This window comes from Paroedura picta, chromosome 2, assembly GCF_049243985.1.
Source record: "Paroedura picta isolate Pp20150507F chromosome 2, Ppicta_v3.0, whole genome shotgun sequence".
Classification (NCBI taxonomy): Eukaryota; Metazoa; Chordata; class Lepidosauria; order Squamata; family Gekkonidae; genus Paroedura; species Paroedura picta.
In genome coordinates, this window is record NC_135370.1 from 91,598,092 (window position 1) to 91,618,024 (window position 19,933).

Sequence of the window (19,933 nt, forward strand, 5' to 3'; positions counted from 1 at the left end):
TAGAGATCAAGGCCTTTTCTGATATATATCTGAAGAAATATACTGTACATGAAAGCCTATGCCATGAATAAAACTTTGTTGGTCTGAAAATTGCCACTGGACTCAAACTTTGTTCTGATAATATAACAATAGAGCTTTGAGACAAACAATTAAACTGATGGGCAATAGATTCAGGACACAAAAAATAAATACTTGACAGAACGAGTAACTCTGTTCAGGATACTGCTGTTATAAGTCCATTGACTTCAGCAAATTTAGAAGGGTGTAACTGTTCCAGAATCACACTGCAAATTGTTAGATTCACTGTCTGTGGACATCATGACCATTAGAAGTAAAGATCCCTTTAAAAAGCGGTTTAAACAGATGAATAATTGGTTTGTTCATGGCTGCTAGCCACAAGACCATTAACAGGGAGGGGCCAGGGAGGGATACACAATCCCCCAAGTCAGCTTAAAACTCTTGAAGCACTATTATGTTCCATCCAGTCAAATGTCTTTCAATTTTTTTTAAAATGCAGTTCTAGCTATAGCCACTAGGGGTTCAGGAAGCCTGATCATTGTAAAAGTCACTTTACTATCCACTACACTTGCTTTTCACCAAAACTGAAGCAAATTTATCTAACAGATCATACTAAATCCATCAACCCAGATCAAGACTAGACACCTGAGTTGATCTACAGATAGCTGTCAGATTTGTATGCCGTTGTCTTCACTGCCGCTCTGGAGAGTCCTCTGGTCTAGTTGAGGTCGTGTCCCATGGCTTTACATAAGCTGGCATGTAGGGCTGGGTAGCAGCCTGGCTGGAAACAGGCTACTCATTATCTGGAGGAATGGGCTGACCCCTGTCCTCAACATGATCTTCACTGGCAGGATCTCCAAGTGGTGCCATGAGAGAACTTGGCCCAGGCAGTGCACCTTGGTTGGCTATGGCCTCTGGAGAGCCTTCTGGGGGTTCAGCAAGGGGTGCAACAGGTGCAGGCATGATAGTTAAGCACTGACAATGGACTGAGAAGGAGACTAAGAGAGTGAGACCCATTCTGCACAGGTGGGATAATGCACTTTCAGTGTCCTTTTGCAGGTGGATTTTCCAGTGTTGACGGTGGAATAGTAGAAGTCTAGTTGTTATTTATACCCTGCTTTTCACTATCTTAAGGTGTTGCAAATTGGCTTCCTTTTCTCTGCACAACAGACATCTTATGAGGCATATGGGGCTGAGAGAGCACAGGATGCTGTTCCCATTGGCTGCAGAGGAGAGGACACGCAGTAATGGGCTTAAACTACAAGTACAACGATATAGGCTAGATATCAGGAAAAATATTTTCACAGTCAGAGTAGTTCAGCAGTGGAATAGGCTGCCTAAGGAGGTGGTGAGCTCCCCCTCACTGGCAGTCTTCAAGCAAAGGTTGGATGCACACTTTTCTTGGATGCTTTAGGATGCTTAGGGCTGATCCTGCGTTGAGAAGGGGGTTGGACTAGATGGCCTGCATGGCCCCTTCCAACTCTAGGATTCTATGATGGAACTGTTCTATGAGAACAGCTCTAACAGGACTGTAACTAGCCCAAGGTCACCCAACTTGCTGTCTGTGGAAGAATGGGGAATCAAACCTGGCTCTCCAGATTAGAGGCCGCTGCTCTTAACCACTATGCCAAGCTGGTTCCTGGGGAAAGAACAAGCTGAGGATCATAACAGCAAGATGCTTGAGATCTGGGGTTGTTCTGGGGGCCAGACTTACTCTCTGTGTGCTAGTTGTCTATTCTTACACTGAAGCAATTGACAGTATTCATAGCTAATTAAAAATTTAATTAATTAATTAATTAATTAATTATATTTCTATACTGCCCTCCCCGGAGGCTCAGGGCGGTTTACATTAAACTTATAAACAATACATGGAACAGTCTTCATTAATAATCATACAATAATAATAATAACAACTGTGGTTGTAACAGAAAACAGTATAGTAAACAGTATAACAATAATAATAATATAACAGTATAACAATGCAACCGTGCAAATGGCACAACAGGTCCAGAGCACTCTGGTGGAGTTCTGGGAGGAAGGGGGGGAGAGCGGGGGCCCTTCGTTCGTTGTTGGTTGTGCCTGGTCTCAATCAAATGCCTAGCGGAAGAGCTCCTTTTTGCAGGCCCTGCGGAATTATTTAAGCTCCATCAGGGCCCTGATCTCTTCTGGGAGTTTATTCCACCAGGTGGGGGCCAGGACGGAGAATGCTCTGGCCCTGGTCGAGACCAGGCGGACTTCTTTAGGGCCAGGGACCATTAGCCGGTTGGTGGCGGTGGAGCACAGAGCTCTTTTGGGGGCATAGGCAGGGAGGCGGTCCCTCAGGTACAAATGTGATCTATTAATAGATTTGACAGCTGATTGGTGTAAATCCTTTCTACTGCTCAAAGCAATGTTGGCCTATTGAACAATGGAGGTCTCCACACCTTCACATCCCGCATTTAATTCCCAATACAATTTTCAAATACAAGTTCTGATTTTCAGACCTTAAAACACATGTATTGCCTGCTGTTGTCCACACATCAACCGGTCAGGGTTTGTATTACTGGCATTATGTCACAACGTAATGGAGTTTTCTTAATGATTATGAATGCTTCGTTTCTGGGAGATGGACAGTATCAGCTGCCATTTAGTAGGCAAACTTTCTGTGGGCATGCCTCTGTCTACAAAAGGGAGAGTGGAGAAAACCTATTAGTGCAGTAAAATGCCACCCTTCCAAATACACGACACAAAATGTCAAAAAGTTGCCTATTGAGGTAAAGTAAATTTGCATTTTATGGTAAAACAACATGCCTTGAAAGATTAAACAGCATATGATTTCACATGTTTATGTACTTATTTTGTTCTATTTATTTTATTTTTATTCATGTCATTTATATACCACCCCTCACTGTGACGTCTCAGGGCGGTTCCTAACAACAGTAGAAAAATGGGAAAGACCTTTTGGAACAATATGAATGAGAAAGAATATAAACAATTAATAGTACAACACATGGGTAACCAAAACAGATATAGTCACAACAGTTAGGGACATACTGGGTGTCAAGTTTGCCTGGCAAGGGGCTGGTTGTAGGGAATCGGTTGTAGGGAGGTCCCCATCATTGGCCTTATCTCCCCTTATCTCCCCATCATTGGCCTTTCTCCCCTGTGGGGACCCAAAGCAGGTTATATGGTTCTCCTTTCTTCCGTTTTATCTGTCCAAGAACCCTATTATTTAGTCACAAGTTTGCCTTATTGTACTCCAGAGGCACATATGTGGAGTAACTCAACTCAATGTCATTAAAAGTCATGACTCCTGCTTATCACAAGAACGGTGTGTCTAGTTTGGAAAAGTAAAAAAAAACAAAACAAGTGGATCCCATCAAGGTAACTGAAAGCTTACGACTGGTCATTAGACTAGGGAGGTGCTAGTGGGACACAACAAATCCCAACACTGCTCAGTAAGTCTTGCTTCATCTCCATCATTGCATGTCACTAGTCATAAAAGAAGTGAGAACGGCCACCCACAAAGCAAGGAAGCCTTTGAGATATGCGTCTGGAGGAAAACAACTTTTCTGTGTCAGGATGATAATGACTCAGTAATTGCCTTTGATATATTGTATTCATTATTCATCCATAGTTATATGCCTAGTGGTCCCATATGAGGATGCCTATTACTTTATATAATTCCCTTTGAATCGAATTCACCATTAAGGGAGTGAAGCAGAAACTCCAAGGTGCAATACATCAGTGTAAAGTATCAAATGAAGACAGACACTTCTTGGCAGGCTGTGCACAACTCAGGTTGAAGCTGTCATTTTAGTGTGCTTTACATGTATTGTTGCTTTGAATGGGATAACAAATCTCAAAAGTGCTAAAAGCTTTTTGGTCTGAGAAAAACTGGAATAAGCCCTAGTTCTTTTCAATAATGCCTGTATCACACCTCTTTCAACAAACTTAAAATTTCACTGGCTTCCAGCCTAAACATAAGAGCTGGATAAAGCATACAACTGTTTTATCCTGGCTAGTTCTTGTTTGGATGCTTGGATGTCTGGATACAATACAATGAAAAATGGAGGCAACAGAGGAGAAGTCACAAAACAGTACTAGAAGATGTAGAAAGTTATGTCTTTCATCTTAAAGATGCAAGTCATTGGGGGGGGGGGAGTAAGTAAGATACAGCCCTACATAAAGGAAGCAAAATCATACAGGCATTTAAAGAAGTTGTTAATATGACCCTCTCCTTCCCCAGCCAGAGAAGATCCAGGATATGGGACAAAGACTTAATCTCAGTGAGCTGCATTCCAAAGTGTAGTCAGTCCTTAAATGGATGGCATCAGTGTCCCTCAGGATAACCGGACACAGCCAGTGACAATGATACATCCATCACATGTACACATGCACAAAAACACTAATACATCTATGCCAGGATTGTTCAGTTCTGTTGAGTAAAATGGCACATGCATAGAATAACACATCATCATTACAGAACAGGGAATATTTATTACACCTAACTATTGAACATCTGTTCCAGTGTTCATTCCTGTCAGATAGTACATGGCAAATTAATATTTGGGATATTAGGGATGTACAGTGTGGCCACTAACAAAGGCCTACGGGGTTAAGCAGAGATCTGAGCTGTGGGCATTTACATTGGATTTGTGAGCTGACTCACTGGGAGAGCGGTATAATAATAATAATAACAGCTGGAAGGTGCTTGGGTCCCCCCCCCCCAATCTGAGCTTCCCTAGTTGAGTGCAGAACACTTTCTGTTTCAATTCGGGAGAGGGGATAGAGGAAGACCCGAGTTCAAATCAGTCTGAATTCAGCAGGATCCGCAATGCAATAAATAAAGTGCAGAATCAGCCCTAGATTTGGCCAACCTTCCCTTGCCATCCCCTGCCAGTTGCCAGGTAGGGATCTGGCAGTCCTGTCCTCAAGGCCAAAGCATGGAATGGGATAATTGGTTTTATATGAGAACTAGAAAGTGCAGAATGGGAAGGGAAGAATAAGAGTGATTAGGTAATTTTCTAGAGGGTTCTAACTGGAGGGTATTATGATTGGTTAGTGGTTATTGCCTGGAGCAGGTATGCAAAAAACTATGATTGCCCCAGAAAGTTGTCCCCATCTTCAAGAAAGGGAAAAAGGAGGATCCGGGTAATTATCGACCTGTCAGCTTGACATCTGTAGCTGGCAAAGTTTTGGAACAAATAATCACTCGGTCCTTGAGCAGCTGGAACTGAGAGCTGTGATTTCTAAGACTCAGCACAGGTTTCTCAAGAACAAGTCATGTCAGACCAACCTTATCTCTTTTTTTGAGAAAGTGACTACCTCGCTGGATCAGGGGGATGCCGTTGACATAGTTTATCTGGATTTCAGTAAAGCTTTTGACAAGGTTCCACATGATATTCCTGTTCACAAGTTGGCAAAATGCGGTATGTATCCTAATTCTGTCAGGTAGATCAATAACTGGTTGACAAATTGTACCCAAAGGGTACTTGTTAATGGTTCAGCATCTTCTTGGAAAAGAGTGACAAGTGGAGTACCCAAAGGATCTGTCTTGGGGCCTGTATTGTTCAACATATTTATAAATGATATGGATGAGGGATTAGAGGGTATACTTATTAAATTTGCAGATGATACTAAACTGGGAAGGGTAGCAAACACAACTGAAGACAGCAACAAAATACAGGATGATCTTGATAGGCTTGAGAAGTGAATAAAATGAAGTTCAATAGGGAAAAATGTAAAGTTCTGCATTTAGGTAGGAAAAACCAAATACATCAATATAGTAGATTAGTAGACCATACATTGAACATGAGTCAGCAGTGTGACTCAGTGGCTAAAAAGGCAAATGGGATTTTGGGCTGTAAAACAGAGTATCGTGTCCAGATCACATGAGGTGATGCTACTGCTGTATTCTGCTCTGGTTCGGCCTCACCTGGAGTACTGTGTTCAGTTTTGGGCACCCCAGTGGAAGAGGGATGTTGACAAACTGGAACGTGTCCAGAGGAGGGCAACAAAGATGGTGAGGGGTTTGGAGACCAAGACATTTGAAGAAAGGTTGGGGGAGCTTGGTCTGTTTAGCCTAGAGAGGAGACGACTGAGAGGGGATCTGATAACCATCTTCAAGTATTTAAGAGGGTGCCATGTGGAGGATGGAGCAGAATTGTTCTCTCTTGCCCCAGAGGGGCCCATTATGCACGGCCGCCGAAATGGCGATTTTGGGTCACATGGAAAATGCGGAGGGGGAAGACGCGACGCGCACCGGTTATGCATGGGGCGGGGCGCGGCGGCGGCAAAACCCAGAGTAACCGATTATGCACGCGGCGATCTGGGCGCCGCTTCTGGTTGCGCCCCGGTCACCCGGAAGCTGCGCTTTCTTCCGCGTTTCACTGACGCGGCTTTTTCGGCGGCATGCACCGAAGCTGCGGCCAGTTGCAGTCGGTTCCGTGCGTTATCGGTGATTTTAGTCGCCGCCATTCCAGCCCGAATGTGCGTTATTTCCCCCGTGCATAATGGGTCAGGGACAGACCAGAATGAATGGGATGAAATTAATTCAAAAGAAATTCCATCTAAACATCCGGAAGAAGTTCCTGACAGTTACAGCGGTTTCTCAATGGAACAGGCTTCCTCGGGAGGTGGTGTGTTCTCCATCTTTGAAAATTTTTAAACAGAGGCTGGATAGCCATCTGACGGAGAGGCTGATTCTGTGAAGGCTCAAAGGGGTGGCAGGTTACAGTGGATGAGCGATAGGATGTGAGTGTCCTGCATAGTGCAGGGGGTTGGACTAGATGACTCAGGATGTCCATTCCAACTCTATTATTCTATGATTCTATGATTCTAGAATAAGGGAGAAGGTTGGCAACCTAGGATTTTCTGAGGCTGAAGACCTGCACCTATGAATTGCTGTAAGCATCATAGAAAGTACACTTGAGCAAAGCCTGCAATTGCAGAAAGTAAGACTAATGCAATCTTCAAAGAGTTAGGTAGTAAGGTAGTTATTATTTTCTGAATTGCTAGTTTTAGAGGCTTGTGCTGTGATTAATATACACTGATGTAGTGATATTTTTATATTTGCTTTAATAAACTATATATATATTTACAAGAGTCTGTTTATTTGCACATACCTGCTCTGGGAACCCACAGGAACTCCTTGACAGGTTTATAAGCAATTATTTTTTTCACCCAATCATATATCCTAATTCAAGAGACAGTGCTGAGCAGTGCTTAGAGTATTGGACCAAGTTCCAATCCTCGTTTGTCATGGAACTTGTGGTTAACTTAGGCCTTCTTTTTCTATCGTTCACAACCAGAGGAGGAAAATATATGCTTTCTTTAGCTTCTAGGAAGGAGGGTAGAACAAAACTGTACTAAAGTAGTGCATACTACTTGAAACAGTTTTCAACAAAACTATTTAATGATATGTATTAACTAGTAAAAAGCCCACTGCAGTCTTGAATGCAGCAGATGCTAGCAGGGAAATGGTGTGTGTGGGAGAGGCAGTAGGCACTAGGGTTGTGCGCAGCTGCATCTGAATCGGCTACTGCCTCACTGCAGTGCCTCACTGCAGTGCCTCACTGCAGTTCCTCATTGCAGTGCCTCACGGCTGCGCAGCCTCCCTTCCCCCTCCCCCGTGGTGAGGCGCTGCCTGTGGCGGCCTGGAGTGGGCAATTTGGATGCAGCTGCGCACAACCCTAGCATTGGGCACGTGAAGCTCCAGGGCTGGGGAAGCACAGAGTGGCCTCCTTTCCCTCCTTCTCACCTTCCCCCGGCGAAGGGTGGGCATGCAGCGGCCTGGGAGCTGGTGGTCCTGGACTGGGTTGGTGGTGGGGCAGCTCCACTCCTATGCTGCAGGCTTGCTGCCAGCTCTGCTGCTTCTGTGCCGCCGGCCCAGCAATGCCTCTGTCGCTTCTCCAGCAGCGGCTTGGCGATGCCCCCACCGCTTTTCCGGCGCTGGCTCATGGCCACCTCACCCAGTTCTATGGCATCGGCTCACTGCCACCTCTCCGGTTCTCCACCACCACCTTGCCACTGCTGCTTCTCTGGCGCCGACTCACTGCCATTTCTGCTGTGCATCACTGGCACTTCTTGGGTGGTGCCGCTACCACTGGTGTCCAGGTGGAGCAATGTGATGGTCAGGGGTCAGTGGCAGGTGGGGAGCATGTGGGTGCGAGGCTGGGTGAGTGCCTTGCAATGGGATGTTGGGGGCGGGCACGCCACAGGCCGGCCCAATCCAGATTGGCCCATGGAGCAGAAGTGATGTCCAGACACCTGGACACCATTCCGCCCATAGTGACTCTTCGCAATTACATAGAGCCATTATGTGGTACAGATGATATCTTCCCGCCCTCGCAATATTAGTCCTGACTGCTGAGCACTTGTAGTTGGTCTTACGTCAGTGGTAAAACGACTAATGGAGGCAGATTGTGGCTCCTCCCTTTCTATTTGTAGCACAGTCATCACTGCACTTCCGTCATGTCTGTATGAATCCCTGCGACTGCCTTCCTGTGTCACCCGCATCATGCTAGTCTTTCTCCATGCAATTGGAAACCAAGTCCCTCTTAGGTGTAACTCAGCATAAAAGTACCGCTCCAGCTGTTCTGACTGAGCAGTGGTATCTGGGCTCTCTCAGCCTCACCCACCTCACAGGGTGTCTGTTGTGGGGAGAGGAAAGGGAAGGCGACTGTAAGCCGCTTTGAGACTGCTTTGGGTAGAGAAAAGCAGCATACAAGAATCAACTCTTCTTCTTTTTCTTCTTCTTCAATCCAATATTCTGAAAATGAGTGCAACTGTTTTCATTAGAAGCATCTTGTATCAAGCTGCCAGGCTCAATGATGTGAATCATTAAAACATATAATACTTGATCCTGGCTTGTAAAGATCAAGAGGGCAATCATTTGGATAATTTGAGGCCAAATATTTTAAGAATGAAGCCCTCTTTAACCACCTTTTGACCAGGAGTACACTTGAGACTGATCTGTTGAACTTAAAAACACATATGATCTGTGCACAACGGAGAGTACAAGCAGGTCTTGCTGGTCCTTCTGAACAACTGTAAGGGGCTCATAAATCAGAGGAGAGCATTCCTCTGTGACAGCGTCCTGAGTGGCCTACTGTGCTTAAGCCTGTATTAGCCATCAATGCCATCTTGTACAAACACACAGAGGTACTTTAAAAGAACACTCTTATGAAAGTACAAACAACAGGTTGGTGCAGAGAGGCCACACATACTCAAGAACTACAAAGCACGTGCACCTGGAGAGTTATGCATCTTTTAAAAAAAAGTGGAAGCTAAATAATTAAGACTGACATTTCTGTTGTGCAATGTGCAAACATACCTGGCTGTGTATAAAATGATATGCTATGTGGGATTGGGTGTGTATATACATTTTGACAAGAATGCAAATTGATGTTGATTTCTTTTTCTTTTTGACATAGATTATCGCTCTTTTTTACAAAGGGGGCAGGTAAATTTTGGTTACCAGTTGACTGGGGGAAAACAGAGACTTACTGAGATGTTATTTGGAGAGCCAGCTTAGTGTAGTGGTTAAGAACAGCAGACTCTAATCTAGAGAACTGGGTTTGATTTTCCACATGCAGCTGGCTGGGTGACCTTGGGGCAGTTCTCCTAGAGTTGTTCTCACAGAACAGTACTCTTAGAACTCTCTCAGACTCACCTACCTCACAGGGTATCTGTTGTAGGGAGAGGAAGGAAAAGGTGTTTGTAAGCAGCTGTGGGACTCCTTTGGGTATTGAAAAGTGGGGTATAAAAAACAGCTCTTCTTCTAATGTTATGTAATTTATATCCATGCCATGAAAAGCTTCAGCTGCCCGTTTCAGCACATTAGGTGTCTATTAAAGGGATAGGCTATTCCTCTGCAGGAGAGAAGTGTGAGTACCTAAGAACTGCCTTACTGAAGCAGATAATGATTCCCCTTATCCAGCTTTCTATCTTCATCTATGAACTGGTCTTAGAAGTGAGGATAAGTAGAACAATGAGCTGAAATGGCTTGCAACTATTTTGGGCTGACAGCTAGGTCCACATTCCTCTTGGTTGTTGGGCAAAAATGACTGCAAGTGATTTCAACACACTGGGCCATTCCATACCCAATAAAAGAAGTAAAATACTCATCTTATGCAGACACCATATTTTTGGCTTTTGCATGACTTCACCAACATCCAGCATCCCAGCAGCAAACTGGCAGCTACATCCTCCATTTTAAAGCAATAGTTGGGAAATCCACAAAACTGGATCCCCTCAACTATGTAATGTGAGTGGGAAGAGAGCAACCAGCAAGCCACACGCCAAGGAAATGTGCGTAACCAAAGTGGGCAAAATAGCACGATCTCCGTCTCCAGTGCCCACCCTCAAGCCCACCTCTTTCTCCCTTCTACTCAGACGGGGCTTTTTTTCTAGCAAACTGCCTGGAGCAACGAATATGCATTGCTTCATCCAGACAGAGAAAAAAAATTCCCCCACCAATTGATGGGGGGCCAGTTTGGTGTAGTGGTTAGGAGTGCGGACTTCTAATCTGGCATGCCGGGTTCGATTCTGCACTCTCCCACATGCAACCAGCTGGGTGACCTTGGGCTCACCACGGCACTGATAAAGCTGTTCTGACTGAGCAGTGATATCAGGGCTCTCTCAGCCTCACCCACCTCACAGGGTGTCTGTTGTGGGGAGAGGAATGGGAAGGCGACTGTAAGCCGCTTTGAGCCTCCTTCAGGTAGGGAAAAGTGGCATATAAGAACCAACTCTTCTTCTTCTTCTTCTGATGCACAAAGCATGCGTCTCAGACCCCCACCCAAAAACAAATTGTGAAGAAAATTACTTTTCTTGAGCTTCAAGGCTGGGATGTGGCATTAAAATAAGCACTATGCATCTATGATTAAGTGCATAGGCGTTCCAACAGAGAAGTTTCACTTAAAAAAATATGCTTGCATCGCTGTCCCTTTAAAACAGGGGAAAAGGTGATTGGCTGCCTGTCATGAGTACAGGCGGGGGGGGGGGGGAGAGTCGCATATATCGCATGTTCTTCCCCTCTGCCATTTCTGGCAGCCATGCAGAGTGCCAGAAAGCACCAAAAAGTGGTGGGAGCGCAAGCAGGTGAGGAATGGTGGGGGAAGGGTGCAGTTTTTGATAGCGTCACACAATTTTGCTGGCATGACGCTATTCTTTTAGATGTGCAGAAAAGCCCAGTAGATTGCACACTGAAATGGTTTACAGGGCTGACAGTGGGGACTGCACACTTCTCAGCTGCCAGGCTAAAGGGCTGCAAGCACTCCAATTCATGTCCCTCCCTTTAGAAGGGGATGGTGATGATCTAGTGCACTTAAATAGTTTGCAGCCATTTTAACCTGACAGCATGGCCCACACACCTCTCATCTTCAGATCAAAAGAGCTACAAGTAATTCAGCATGCTGTATCACTCACTGTCCTTTGGAAGCCAGAGGGAAGTAATCTGGTGCACTGAAGTAATTTACAGCCATTTTGGTCTGTAAGTGGGGCCTACGCACCACTTAGTCGAAATAGCTTGCAGCCATTTTGGCCTGACAGCTGGGCCTGTGTGCCTCTCAGCTGTTTGGCTGAAAGGGCTCCAAGTGATTCAGTGTGTTGGATAGCTTGCAGCCATTTCAGCCTTACAGTGGGGCATGCACAACTATCTGCTGTCAGCCTGAAATGGTTGACAATCTTGGCAGTTACTAGGGAGTGAAATTAGCCATTTTAAAACAGCTGAGGGGTGGATGGCCCAACCCCCAAATTATGGCCCAATAAATGGCCCAAACCCCAAATTAAACTGGAAAAACATCTTTGAATTATTCAGGGAAGGGACTTCTCTGAACCTAGGTTCAGGGGGACACAAACTGGCCAAATTTGTGATGAATTTGATATTGTGAACCAATCTGTGCTCATCCCTAACCAGGCAAGCTCAATCTTGTCAGATTCCAGAATTTGTTCCTGTCTAGTATTTGGATGGGAGACCTCCGAGGAACACTAGGTTCTTGACATGGAGGCAGGCAGTGACAAATCACCTTCAAGCATCTCTTGCTTGGCTGCCAGACAATCCTAGGATCTCCTGGCTATACTACACACATGGACTCTTGCTCTTTTCTACAGTTTAAACAAGTGAATGTGCTTTTTTAAAAAAACATTGTAATGCCTGGAAGAAAAATATCACCATCTCTTCAATTACATGCTCACTATTTTAAAAAGAGGGCTAGTCAATACTCTGTGTGATGTCACACAAAAACATGTTTGACAAGACAATGTTGGAAAAAATCCTAATCTCCACATATTAGCTCAAATAATAGATACACTTGCAAAGTGGTGCTTCTATTGACCACTCCCTTGATCTAGACTGTCCCAGAAAGACAATAGCAAATGGAATACAGTCACATCTACACAAGCAAACATGACAACAGGCTAGGAACAATGGTGGTTCTTCCTCCCTCCTTCAGACATGGCACAAATCATGGAAGACTGACAGTATTAACAGGTGTCAAGAATACAATCCTCTGACCAAATGTGGGGGTACTGTGAAGGTGCCTGAGGTCGGAAACAGCAGGTAGAAAGAGAAGACAGCAAGAATGTATATTCCGTGGGTGGTCTGCTTGTTATCTTTTTACAAATGACAGCAATTTTCCACTTGGGAGACCTAAAGCAGACCTGACTGCTCAGTCATAAGCATTTAGACACACAGGGGTTAGGCCTACCACACATCCTGTTGCTAATGATATGATGGGATGCACTGCACCTGTAGAACAGATCATCTGTCTTATGTGCGATGCTCAGCCTGGACCCAGTTTTTTGCCATATCCTTCCCACTTCTTTCCACGCAAGCTGCTCTGTGTGCTAAGGTTTCTTGCCACTGGCTATAAATTGCTGGCATTTCCCTTTTTCCTCTATAGTTCTGAAATGCCATTGTATGCCTCCCTCCCTCCTTGCCTGCAATTTAATTAATTATAAATTAATTAGCATAATTATGCATAATTTACTGCAGCATTCAATTTTTCCTATTCATTTGAGTCATCCCCACCATGTTTCCTATGTGCATGTGCACATTGTACACGTGCACATTGATAAAGCCCTAACAACAATTGCTGACACAATCACAGGCATGATTGTATAAACATTCTTTTTAGATGATGTTTTACTGATATAGACATCTCTGCTCTTTGGTAAACAACCTCAAAATTAGAATCTTGATCTGTCTAGACAACTTGAAAATAATAGTGAAGAATCCCTACTCTATGAGTTCCGCTCCAGAAAAAAGGCCAGGTAGTTTGAAACAATAAAATTTTGGGAGAAATTTTGTTCTTTAAATATAAATTATTGTAGCTTTTATCCTGTGATGTGTATTTTTGTACACATTTTGTCATTAGGGTGATTTTATTATACTTGGTAGTTTATAAATGTAATGTAAGATATCTTGATTTCACAAAGATAGATGGGCTATATTTTAAATATAAGTCAATAAATGCTTTTATTGCTATCATATTCCAGTTTAATACTGTTGTTGAAACACTGCAAGAAAACAATCATTCTGTATGTGTTTATTGGCAAACAATTATTTTAAAGAAGACCTTTTAGAAAATACCCTCTAGCCATTTGGGACAGTGTTTAGGCCAGTTTTACCCATAACTCCCTTGCCTAAGTTCAACCGACACCTGCTGTGGTTGTGATAGTAGTGTACACCTGTCTCAGGGAGCCACGTTTTACTTTCCCCTAGAGATGATGTCTGGACTAATCAACAAGAAGAATGACACCCTCCCACTATGCTGGCCTGATAGATCTTGAAACTTACTACAGTTTCATGAGCCTAAATATACAGCTGGTTCTTAAATTATAACACTTAGGACCAGAGGTCAGTGCAGTAAAACAGATGCAATTATGCTTTCAGCCGTCAGGCGTGCATCAAAATGGTCACCTTTGTGACCATTTTGTTCATCTTATACATGTATCAGTTTTGGCAGTAAGTATGTACTACTCATCTGTAATCTCTCTTAGTTTTTAATGCTAGTGGCTGTAGCTCCTATGCTCATGCTGGCACTCAGCACTGTGACACCTATTAATTCCAGGCCTTTGGGGAGTTGTGTGGGTCCAGGCACCCACCCCACACAAGATTATGTTCTTAATATACTTGCAGTAAACTATACATAGGGCTAGACTGATCTGTTTTTTTCCAACAGATTTTTTATGACTACCTCATATCTGATGGCCAAATAAAGGTTCTTAGGAAAATTGGTATTTATTCACCATTGTGACCAAAAATGGATTGTGAACTTCCTTCTTCACTGTTCTTCCACTAGGACCCATTATTTCTGGAGAAGGGAGATGATTTTTGGTGTTAACCATTTAACAGAGAAATCCAGACAGCCTAAGCCCATTGATTCCAGTGTGTTGACTGGAATAGCCCTAAACAGGACAGAATTACCAGATGTTGTTACCTGCCCTGAGCAATGTGGAAGGGTGAGATATAAATTAAAATTATTATTATTATTATTATTATTATTATTATTAGTAGTAGTAGTAGTAGTAGTAGCAGTAGCAGTAGCAGTAGCAGTAGTAGTAGTAATAAATTTAGAGATAATCAGAATCAAGCTCTACATGCAGAAAGGACCACTGTTTTAACTGGAAGGTCTTCTTTAATTAAAAAAGACAAAGCACTCCCTACATACTCAGAAGCACTCCTGACTAGTCTTGCTTCATACCCTTCTTGCATCATGCAATGCAATGCAATGTACTATTAGTCATACCCCTTCCTAAGGTCTCCTGTCAAGGTATTGACCAGACCCATACCTTTAGCAAGATGAATGCAATCCTCTGTAGAATTACTAATCTGAAGTTACACTGCATAAGATGCCTTAATTGTTTCCTTGAAACAAGTTTCCACGGTTGAGCATTAGTACTAGAAAGAGATGCAGAAGTTAAACATTGACACTGGCTAAGTTGTCTATATAGGCTTACAATATTACTCATAAATTAGAATATTATAACTCTTTTGTATTTGGTCACAATGTTTATACTATCTGATAAAATAAAGCAGTAAGGTAACCATACTGTTATGATTCACTGATTTTTATTTCAGATATGGTATTTTGAACTGTTCCCAAACATGATTGTTATGTATTAAAGTCTTAAATGACACATATGTTCAACAGGTTACGATAGTGGCATAAAATAATATTTGCACAATGATTTTATCTTTAACAGAAGTTATATAGTGGCAGGGATTCACCATGAATCTACAAGTCTCTAGTTTGTTGATTTTTTTATTAGCCATTTCTAAATTTTTGCATCATGAGAATTTGCTAGCCATTTTCTTTGCTAAATTCTTTTGTTAACCATAACTGTGACCAAACTGAGGAATGTGCTTGACATGTTCAATAAAGCAACTGCTTAATGTTTATAGTGAGTGCTCTCCATTTACACTGTTATTTCAAATTGCCTGGATTGTTATAAAACTGTGAATGGGATAGAATTACCTACCTTACCAATGCACTCTTGAAATGGATCATACTACAAAGTGCCACAGGTTTTCCTATTAAATGTTAGGGGGCATGCTCTTAAGGCTGAAAGCACCTGTATTTGAAACTTTCATGTTTTGTTTTAAAAACTGTAATGTCATTCTGTGATGAGAAACCTAGTCAGGCAAGACAGAATCTTCAAATAATATGATTATTAAGTGGCTGATTTACCTTTTGCAGTAAGAAATGAGCAATGCCTATATTCCATTTGTTTCTTGTGAATATAATTATGTTTACATTTCTTGTTTGTATTATCTTTCTGAATTAATCTTTCTTGTTGAAAATAATCTAGGGAAACTGTCCACCCTGACTGCCCATTTTAGGTGGTGGGAGAATGCCTAGAGAAAGCTCTACTATGTTGCTCTTTTAGGACATCATTACTTGCACATTGCTAAACAATCTCAGTGATAGGCCGTGTACTCTTTTTCCCCCATCTGTAAAGACAAAAGCATACAGGGCAGAAAGCAACCCCAGAATGTCTTTGAATTTTGCATTGGGCAAAAATTCCACTCTGGTGCAGGATGCTCTTTCTGGAGGGGGGGGAGGTAAGACATAAAGCAGCATGATGTATCAAAGTACTATAACATTGTCCTTTTAGGACACTGCCAACTGCACAATAGTAAACAATGCCCCCAAAGTACAGCCAGCTACCATCTACTGTTTTAGCATCTTAAAATGAATTAGTCATATTTGTTTGTTTGTTTGTTTGTTTTTCAATTTATATCCTGCTGCTCCCAGCAAGCTGACTCACAGTGGGTCACAATAAAACCCCAATAAAAACATATAATATCATTCCATAAAACACCCATTAAAATACCCCATGGCAGTAACAATTCTAAATCCCATAGCACTAGCTGTCATCTGGTATCAGGGGGACCCAGAGTGCTTACCCATTACCCACAGCGATGGTCGGCAGGTGGGAACTCTCCAAATTCTAGACCCTTCTCATCTGCCAAAGGGCATCAAATCTTCCTGGTCGGGCCTCAACCATAGACCTAGCAGAAGAGCTCCATCTTACAGGCCCTGCAGAACACCAAATACTCCTCCCATCGGGCCCTCAGCTCATCTAGGAGCTCATTCCACCAGGTCATGTCCAGGACCGAAAAGGCCCTGACCCTGGTTGAGGCCAACCAAACTTTCGTGGGGCCTGGAATCACCAACAACTTACTACCTGCAGAGCGCAAAGCCCTGTGGGGGGCATAGGGTGATAGGTGGTCCCTCAAATATGTGGGTCCCAGATTGCGAAGGGCCTTGATGGTTAAAACCCAAACCTTGAACTGGATGCATGCCACAACTGGCAATGAATGCAACCATCTCAGCACTGGCTGGATATAGGCCCTCCAAGGTGTTCCAGTAAGGACCCTTGCAGCCACATTCTTCACCTGTTGCAATTTCTGGGTCAGGGACAAGGGCAGGCCCATGTAGAGTGAGTTACATAAGTAAATTCTGGAGGTGACCATCACATGGATCACTGTGGTTATGTGCTGAGGAGACAGGTAGGGTACTAGTAGCCTTGCCTGGCAAAGGTAGTAAAACACCTGGCGGGCTACCTTAGTGACCTGCACTTCCATGGAGGCGTCCAACCAAATTCCTGGCCTGGTGCACAGTGCTCAGTTGTGTCTCAGACAGGGAGGGTAAACATGTCCTGCTTCCTGTCCTGCTTCCTTTCTACCCAACCACAGGACCTCTGTCTTGGAGGGGTTGAGTTTCAGGCGACCATCCAGCTGTGGCTTCCAAACATCTGGCAAATAGATCCGGGGGGGGATCCCATCCATCCATCCATCCATCCATCCATCCATCCATCCATCCATCCATCCATCCATCCATCCATCCATCCATCCATCCATCCATGAGGAGATAGAGTTGGGTGTCATCCCACCCCAAAACACCATGCCAGCTGGGCCAGAGAGTACATAAAGATCTTGAACAAAGTGGAGGAGAGCATTGCCCCCTGTGGGACTCCACAAGGTAGTCAATGAGGGCACAATAACTCATCCCCCACTGCCATCCTCTGGGTCCAGTTCCAGAGAGCGGAATGCAGCAACTGAAGGGCTGTACCCCAAGTTCCTGTCCTGGTGAGGCGGTGAACCAGCAGCTTGTGATTGACCACATCAAATGCGTCTGACAGATCTAACAATACGAGGATGGCTGAACCGCCCTGATCCAGCTGGCAACGGAGATCATCCAATAGGGTGTGCAGCACTGTCTCCATCCTGTGGCCATAATGGAAGCCCAACTGGTATGGGTCGAGTGCCAAAGTTTCCTCCATGTATTCCAGGAGCTGGCCTGTGGCAGCCCTTTCAACTACCTTACCCAGAAATGCCATTTGAAAGACCGGGCAGTAGCTGGCTAGGTCCCGTGGATCTAGCAATTTTTTCTTAAGGAAGAGGTGAACCACTGCCTCCTTCAGCCACTCTGGGAACTCTCTGCTAGATAGGGAGAGATTAATACTATCCCAGAGCTGGTCTCCTATCCGCTGACCACCCCCTTTGAGTAGCCAAGACGGGCAAAGATCCTCAGGGCAAGTGGCAGTCCTCACCATCCCTAGCACCTTTTACAGTTACAGGGAGCTGGCTGAAGCCATCAAACGTCACCTCTAAAGGCAGCCAACAGGCCTCCAGTTCCCTATCTGTATCAACTGTGGTAGGAGGATCATGGCGGAGCGATAAAACCTTATCCATGAAAAAACTCAAAAATGCCTCACAGCAAAGGTCCAATTTGCTAATATTTTGGCTCCCCTCTTCGAGGGTGGTAAATGTCCAAACTACTCTAAAGCAGTGGTCTCCAACCCCTGGTCTGGGGACCGGTAGAGGTGATCTCATCTATGGCCGCTAAAAGGCGGGACTGCCAGTCCTCCATCAAAGCCATCAATGAGTCATCTGGGGGCATTGGACCCCACAGAGCATTCCAGAATGTTTGTCACTGAGATTCTTAAGGGTTTGAAATCTGTTAATAGGTGTCACTCAATGTGGCTTTTTGTAGCAACAGATTCACTCAGCTACCCTACCGGAATTCCTGAGTTAGTGTATCTCATACACACGTTCTGGTGATCACATCTATCAGTCTATGCCACCTGCATTACAGGGGATATTTCTTGAGGTGCTGTGTGTTACTCATCAATTCCATGATTCTAAGAACAATGTGCCACTGGATGTTCCTTCACCAGGGTTCTGAAGTTTGGAATGGCTTCTTTTAAACATTCGGGGGAAGCATTCAAAGTGTGTCCATATAATAACATATGTTTGGTTACCAATCTCCTGCTATTAATAGATCTCCAGTCAACCAAGTTCAGTTTCCCTGGGAAAAACAACTGCTTTGGAGGGTGGACTCTATGGCATTATACCCTGATGAGGTCCCTCTCTTCCCCATATCCCACCCTCTGCAGGCTCCATCCCCAAAATCTTCAAGTATTTCCCAACCCACAGATGGCAACCTTAAAGTGACTTGAGGCTTACATACCCTAGAGCAGGGGTAGTCAATCTGTGGTCCTCCAGATGTCCATGGACTACAATTCCCATGAGCCTCTGCCAGCAAATGCTGCCAGGGGCTCATGGGAATTGTAGTCCATGGACATCTGGAGGACCACAGGTTGACTACCCCTGCCCTAGAAACGTTTGCAAAACATCTTATTAATTGATAGGCATCAATCTTCAGATTTCCACAGGCTGTACTTACTATCCAGCAATTCAATGCTAGTGATGAAGCAAAGATGAGAGACCTTGCAGCAGTCATTCTCTTTCAGTCTAGTAGGCCAATTCTGCACACAACAGATAATGCACTTTCAATGCACTTTAGAAGTAAATTATCCTGTTCTGCACAGGAAAATACAGCTGCTGAAGCACATTGAAAGTGCATTATCCTATGTGTGCAGAATGGGTCTAGTATACCATTCAGGGCTGTTGTTAGGGAAACAAAATGGATGAAGCATTGAAGAGGAAAGCTGAGTATAAATACCTATATAAACAAATAAACTCATCCAGTAGATATACTAGAACAGCTTGAAAGAGATTCATCTACTTATCTGAATATATTTATAAATTGCAGCCATCTGTTTTTTTAGACCCATACAGTTCAACAACATTAATTGCCCATGGAACCGATTTTCTTTTCTTTCCAAGAGATCACATTTTCAAGATCAGGTCTTCTTTGTTAAAATCTCACAGAGATTTTTAAAATACATATTTACAGAGATTGTCATTCCCAGGCTGGCTTGTTCAGTCATCCTAACAAATGTAGGAGACATTTTATATACTGGTTTCAAAGATTCTTTCTTTCTTTCTTTCTTTCTTTCTTTCTTTCTTTCTTTCTTTCTTTCTTTCTTTCTTTCTTTCTTTCTTTCTTTCTTTCTTTCTTTCTTGTGGAAAAAATTCAAAATGTGCTTTTATTTCTTGGTGGATTCCTTTTAATCC

The 19,933-nt window shown here is 43.7% G+C and overlaps 1 long non-coding RNA gene across 3 annotated transcripts in view; it reads left to right on the forward strand.

The window, feature by feature from the left end:
- Positions 1-19,933, forward strand: part of LOC143829957 (uncharacterized) — a 151,999-nt gene that overhangs the window by 39,551 nt on the left and 92,515 nt on the right. The gene's annotated exons all lie outside the window — the stretch shown is intronic.